The sequence below is a fragment of the Lathyrus oleraceus genome, chromosome 2 (assembly GCF_024323335.1).
Source record: "Lathyrus oleraceus cultivar Zhongwan6 chromosome 2, CAAS_Psat_ZW6_1.0, whole genome shotgun sequence".
NCBI lineage: Eukaryota > Viridiplantae > Streptophyta > Magnoliopsida > Fabales > Fabaceae > Lathyrus > Lathyrus oleraceus.
Window position 1 is genome coordinate 172,760,559 of NC_066580.1, and position 7,821 is coordinate 172,768,379.

Consider the following 7,821-nt stretch of genomic DNA (forward strand, 5'->3'; position numbering starts at 1 on the left):
ACAACGTCACTGCGCAATCTACCTGATGCTCGACCTTTGGAGACTTACTCACCTGTAGTAGAAGGAGTTAACGTATCCTTAAGAGGGGATAATGTTTGTTTGTGTTTTAGGAAAGCTCAAGCAAGAAAGGAAGTCCTATACGAAGGAACCGTGCTACCTTAATTGACATGCAAACGAGACTACGCGGAGTCTAGCAAACCTAGGGGATACAATCACACCACACAAGCACATACAGCATGAAATAAACACACCAACAAGGGGCTCAAACATCAAGGCTAGGTTTTAGTCGAGGGGTCATATCAACCTCAACAAACAAACCACTGGAACTGGGTAGTGTTAGCTCTTAACCTTGCCATTGAGGGGCTAAGGTGAAGCAGATGAAAGGTAAGTGAAGATGAGACTTCACAACTCTTATCCCTGGCCTGGGAGAGCTTAAGACAAGAATGTGTGGGTTCAGAAAGGGGGAACCCTTCTACACATTTAAAACTGACTCAACTGTACGATTCTACAAGATCTTGGGTTCGTATCTGCAATGCATCAACACAGTGGTGTGAGCAAAGCAGATGACACACAGAATAGCAGGGGATAGGTTGCATATCCCTTGGGTTCTGCCAATTGCCTCTTCACTAAGGAGGTCTTTGACTCTATACAAGGACAAATGTAAACAGTCACAAACATTGCCTCTTAAGGAGGACTTCAGACAGGTGCCTGGCCAAGTAACAGGCCAGGTCTTCCAGACTACATGAAGATGAGAAATTATACCTCAATGCAAATTGCTATTCAAGCAAAGAAAAGCAAAAGTTCACAAGGAACTGAGCAACTAAAAGCACCTGAAACCAGTCAGACAACATTAGTACACAACTTCAAAGTTAAAGCAAAAATGACACAGAAGTCAACAGTCAACACAAACAGGCTAAGTGTGCAATGCACAAGGCTCAAGGCATGTGAGCCAAGCAACCTACAAAACAAATGGATTAGTCATGATAAACAAACACACACAACCAATTTGTATTGGTCTCATTGGATAATTGTTGGTTAACCTGAAAAAAATGAGCTCAAATGTGAGTAATAGGACCACTAGGACAAGCCTAGGGTCAAAAGGGGATGAAAAGATTAAAACAGCAAATGGCAAGTGTCCAAAATCAAGTTCAAACAATCAAGAAACAAACCCAATTGGTTTCACATTCATAACATTCATCATCATCATTTCATGAACAAATTAGGTCAAGGCATGGCATATGGAAGCTCATAGAAGTCGACAGCAAGACTTGAAACAAAACCAATCATAAACAATTCCAAAAATCATCAAATAAATCATGGTCAAACATAATCCACAGCATGGTAAGCATGTCAAATTTCAACTCAATTGGATCATGGGAAGTAGGGAAATGAAAATCAGAAAGGCAGGGCAAGTTTAAGCATGCTCAAAGAAGTCAACCAAACATGCATCAACTTGAAAAAATCATAAATCAGTGATAGCATATGAGAAATGAATGGGATTAACACCATGACAAAGCTTAAGATGTCTACTAATCACATATCAAATTTCATGTCCATCTAATAAAGTATGAGAATTTCACAAATGAAATGGGAACATGTGTCACAAAAGTCAACATTTTGGTCAAACAGGTGAGAAAATCCCAAACAATTAGGAAAGGCCACAAACAATTCCAAGAAAAATCACATGTAAACTAGACATACTCAAGTACATTCATGCAAAAATTCAATCCAATTTGAGGTCAAGAGGCATGGTATTGAAAATCATCAAGTTGCACATCAATGGTGTGACACAAATTGTCACACCCTACTTCAAAAAATCATAACTCAAAGACCAGAGATGATAAATTCATAAACTCTATACCAAAATCACCATGGATGTGTCTAGTTTGAGCACAAAAAAAAAATTCAAGGGCAAAGGATAAAGCATCACTATTTCACAAATGATTTGGTAAAAGGTACAAGATATGAACACATGAACAAAACCCTAATACCAATTAAAATCCACTCATCCAAAAAATCAGGAAAAATCATGATTAAATAATAGAGATCCAGATGAACACAATGCAAAAATTCTCATGAAAATTGGATTTAAAATGACGGACTTATGATTTTTCAAAGTTTGAGCATCAAATGAAATTAAAATTGAGAAAAATAAATGAAATAACATGATTTAATAGCCAATTTGGACACGGAGTGGCATTGTTGTAAATAAGTTGCAACTTAAACAAAACGCTGCGTACAGGGCCATGGAAACGGAATAATTTGATTGGCTAAGGGCAATGTAACAGTGCTAGTCCATGCAGCGCACGTGAATAGTAAAATCTGGGCATGGAAACTAGGGTTTATGAATACACAGTAGATCTTCATCTTCCCCAAATTCGTGAATTTTTAATGTGCCCAGAAAATCAAATTGGATATACCATTGGGCTCAACAAACATCACACAACACGAATCCATCATTCATTTTCTATAAATCGAGCCAAATATCATGAATCGAGCAAAAACAAAAGTGACCAACAATCTTTAAATCAGCATAACTCAATCATCATTCAACCATTTTCAAAACTATGACTACCAATGAAATCAGCATGCAAAGACCTTTCTAAAACATGTTAAGATTTAGCAAATGGTGAGGTTCGAAATCTTACTTGTTTTTGAAGAAAATAGTGAAACAGTTGGGGTTTGGATGTTTTAGCTCGAGACAGTTGCTCCAATAGCTTCCAAAAGATGACTGGTGATGGATGTTTGGCTCAAGAATGCTTGGTTTTACTCCAATCCAGATCTGCCATTAGTGAAGCTTGATGGAACAGCATGCTTTTCTTTGATTACAGCTGGGAAAAGATGCTTGAAATATGCTCAAAATGGATGTTGATTGATGAAGCAACCAAACCAGAACCTTGCTCCTTTGAGTTTTTTGGTCGAAAATTGAAAATGAAGGAAATGGAGATTTTGAGAAAAATGGATTTCTGTTGGAATGAGAGGCTGCTAGGGCTTCATTGAGCAGAAAATGAACCTTATATGTGCTGTTTAAGGTTGCTAAGTATGGTTAAGTTGTGTGGTAATTGGAATTTGTTAAAATGACCTCTTTTGCTAATTGACCAATTTTGCTTAAGTGGTGAGGTGTATGAGGCTGCAGCTCGAATTGGGCCTTCCAACATGTCTCAAATGTCATTTCTGAACATATTCAAATGGCCAAAATGATTGAAAGTGTTTATTTAAAAAAGTCAAATTTCACCCTCACTTGAAATTAATTCAAGTAAGTCCAAAAATGCCATTTTGATCTATGATGTTTTGGTGAATGATGGTTACATATTTGGAAAGAGGGGATCAAATGTGACTCGTTGCAAAAAACCCCACCCAATTTGGCCAAATGGTTTGAGAGATATGGCCTTTTGAAGTTCAAAATATTTTGAGAATGATTTGATCATAACTTGCCAACCATACATGGGAATTGAGTGTTCTTGGACTTTTTGGAAATGGGAGAACAAGATCTTCAAATTTCATGTTGGGCAAAAATTCATTTGAAGCTTGTATCATGATGTAAGTTTAGGATCAAGAAGTTTCCATTTTTGGCAAATTCCAATTATAGGTCAACTTTCTATTTTTGGAAATTTCTTGTCTGGCTTCAAATTTTTCCATGATGGTGTTTGACATGTTATATGAGGCCTATATGGACATGAAGGAGCCCTCTCAAACCAATTCCCACCTTGAAATCCATGAAATCAGGCCCAGTTGACCAAGGTTGACTTTTTAGGGTTTCTGGCAAGCTGTGCATTGACTGATGACTTCTGAACATCCAATCCTTGACCAAAACACTTCCAAAGGACCCCTAGGTCATGTGAACATGTTGGACCAACCCTAGGGCCTTGGCTCAATGGAAATTGTACTTGCTTGCTTGATTGACTGATCTCCTGACCAGTTTGACCTAATCTGACTGATGATCTTGCACTTGGGCAAAAGGGACAATGCAATGTTATGCAGTGGACCATGTTAATGCTATGACCTAATATGAGAATGCATGTACAATGATAGGTGCAAATTTGAGGTGCTACAGTTGCCCCTATTCAATCAGCTGGGAACCCGAACGGATGATAGCGACGGCTGTCAGACTTTCAGGGTAAACAGGGATTGAATACTAAGAACCGTAGAATTTGCACAATGCAGGGATCCAATAATGGAAACGTCCACTGGGATCTGATACTTATTACTGGGTATTTTTTTTGTTTTTTTTTGTTTTTTTTTTGTTTTCAAAGGATACAGCCACATCCAGACATCACAACGATGATGAATGGGAATAAAAATCACAACTAGATGCCGACGGACAACTAGGAAAAACTCAACGTTTACCGAGACCAACGGAGAGGTAACCAGACATTAATGAATGACTGGAAGAGATACAACCATACGTCAACGGACGAAATGGGAAAAACTCAACGTTTACCAAGACCAACGGAGAGGTGACCCTGCATGGAGAGGGGTATAACTAGACATCATCGGATGACTAGGAAAAACTCGACGTTTATCGACACCAACGGAGAGGAGGAAACTCTACTGGGGAGAGTGAACACAACCAAATCATCAACGGATGACCGGGAAAAACTCGACGTTTACCGACACCAACGGAGAGGAGGATTAACTGGGGACGACCCTGTGGGGAAAGATATCAACTATACGCCAACGGACGTATAGGAAAAACTCGACGTTTATCGACACCAACGGAGAGGAGGAAAACTTCACTAGGGAAGAAGGACACAACCAAATCATCAACGGATGATCGGGAAAAACTCGACGTTTATCGACACCAACGGAGAGGAGGAATACTTCTTCGATCTGAAAATCGGAAATTGGCCTGAACGCCACTTCGGTCTGAATAGCGGAAAATTGGCCTGAATGCCATAAGTACATCGACCTGATCGTCGGAAACTTCTTCGGTCTGAATACCGGAAAATTGGCCTGAGTGCCATAAGTACATCGACCTGATCGTCGGAAACTTCTTCGGTCTGAATACCGGAAAATTGGCCTGAGTGCCATAAGTACATCGACCTGATCGTCGGAAACTTCTTCGGTCTGAATACCGGAAAATTGGCCTGAGTGCCATAAGTACATCGACCTGATCGTCGGAAACTTCTTCGGTCTGAATACCGGAAAAAACACAAGTACATCGACCTGATCGTCGGAAACTTCTTCGGTCTGAATACCGGAAAAAACATAAGTACCTCGACCTGATCGTCGGAAACTTCTTCGGTCTGAATACCGGAAAAATTGGCCTGAGTGCCAAAGCGTGAATTGGTTTGTGTTCCAAAACACTCAACATCCTGAAGAGGGCTTAGAAAAGCAGTCTTGTTAAAGGATGGACATTCGATTCCACAAGAAATACGAATCTTACTCTGCTGGAGATAACAATCGAAAGATTGACCAAAGAGTGCATGAGATATATTATCTATAGCCGTCAAAACGTAGATAATACACTCGCAAGGAAGATTATCCATAACCGGGTTGGAGGTTGTTAGATGAATAAACGACCGAAAAGAAAGGCATCAGGGTACCAGGACTAGGTATGCAAAAGATGACCAATCAAAAGAGGATAACGTTGCTTACTCGGAGCAAGTATCCAAAAAGAAGGGGAAGACCCAATGGGGACAATACTGCTTGATCAAGGCAAGTATCCAGAGGGGAAAGAATATCAATATCACAAACCGGATACTGATAACTGCAAAGAGGGGATTACATCTACCGGTTAGTAGGCAGAAAACCACGGAAAAGTAACCAGTCATCGATAGGATGAGCACAAAGGATTAACTCCAACAAGGGGATGAAAGTGGGATTTTACAACTACCAGCTAGTAGGTAGAAAACCACCAAACGAATCTACTGAGAGACAGAGTGAGAAAAAAGGATTTACAACTACCGGGTAGTGGGTAGAAGACCGTAAAGAAAGGACTTACAACTACCGGTTCGTAGGTAGAAGCCAACAAATTCCGCTGAGGATAAGATGAATGAGTGCCGATTAGTGAGCGACTATTCATTTATGCCCCAAGGAAGCACGGGAGACAGCCAACAGGAAGCCAATTTAGGATCGATCCAAAAAGGCAGACTGAAACAGGACTCATCCTAATGAGGAAAGAACTCAATAGGGAACACCCATCCCGTTATGTGTGGGGAGGGAACGGAAACAACCGTCATCCACGAGGATGTATCTCAGTGGGGAAATGGAAGGAAAGGATAGACACTTTCTGCTTAAGGGGTTGGCTCTACATGGAGAGATCAGACACACCCATATCTGCTAGGGAGGATCTACTGGAGAGATCTGTATCAACACATAGCAGGAGACAACCATCAACAGATACACGGCAACAGCTGCATCATGAGTATCCAAATGCTATGATTATGCATGTATGCATTATGCATGATGAATGTATGATGAATGCTGACAAACAGACATGTTCAACACACAGGTCCGGGAATCAACCACCCGGAGAGAAAACCAAAGTCACCAGAGAGCCCAGAAAATCCACTGGAGACTGGGACAATAGGGAACAATCATCCTGCGGGGAGAGGAGAAGACTGCTCTGCTGGAGAGACGAACGCTAACGTCTTCAGTAAACACTCTGCTTGGGGAACTGCCCCACAAAAGTATTTCAAAAGCAACCTTGCTGGGAATGCCCCACGGTAGGGCTCAAATAAACCTATACTGGAGATGCCCCACAATAGGGCTCACAGGGACCTGGAGGAAGAGCGTTGTACTGCCGGGAACGCGAAGATAAACAACTTCAACCAACACTGCACTAAGCAATCTTGCTGAGGAGAAATCAAAAGAGGTTCGACAGGAGAAAGATAACGTTATGCTCAAGATACGAACAAATGTCTTTCCTGTTGGTAATCATATCACCCTTGGGAGAGCACTGCGGATCTCCTAAGTATCCTTCCATCATTGTGAACCTTCACTTTGTTTAAGAACAATTTTTTTGAAAAATTTGTTTATTTTGAAAAACAATGATACTTTATCAATTAAAACATGCAAAACATTTGTTGAGTTGAAACAAATAAGAGTGCAAATAACTGGATAAAAGCTCAAATTGATGTGATGGACTGGTAGTCTGCAAAGGGCAAGACTCCATAGATCTGTACAAGTTTGAAATCGGTGATATATATTGGAGAGGGCTACATTGAACATAATGACCTTTCCTCTACCATTCTGAATTTTCGATGTATTCAGAGCTTCAGTCGACAACGAATCGAGAATTCCTGACGGATGACAAATGTACGGCACAGTCTTGTCAGGATGCAATTACTTGCCAAATCCCTAATTTTTGCCTAGATTGCCCTAGTGTGAGGTGATCAATCTAGCGGGATGCAAATTCTTTTTTCCAATGTCTCTAACTTTTGCCTGGATCGCCCTTTCGGGTTTTCAATCCACTGAGACGCTCCTTTTTTGCCTAAGTCACCCTTTGGGGTGTTCGAATTAGCGAGCTGTTTTGCTTTTCTTTTTTTAGGCGAAGTATTTCTTGACTGCATCGGGATTCCCAGGACGAGTGAACTTCCATCCATTGTTGTAAGTGTCAAAACATTGCCTGAAAAGGCTCTCTTAACAACACATGGACGTTCATAGCTTGGGATTCACTTGCCCCTGGAATCGAGCACGAAAGACAAGACTTTCTTGAGCACGAGGTCACCTTCTCGGAACACACGAGGCTTGACCTTCTTATCGAATGCTTTCTTCATTCTCTGCTGATATAACTGACCATGACACATGGCAGTTGATCTCTTCTTTTTGATCGAATTCAGCATCAGCCAACTTGGGACTTTGAGGGTGCTATTTTCT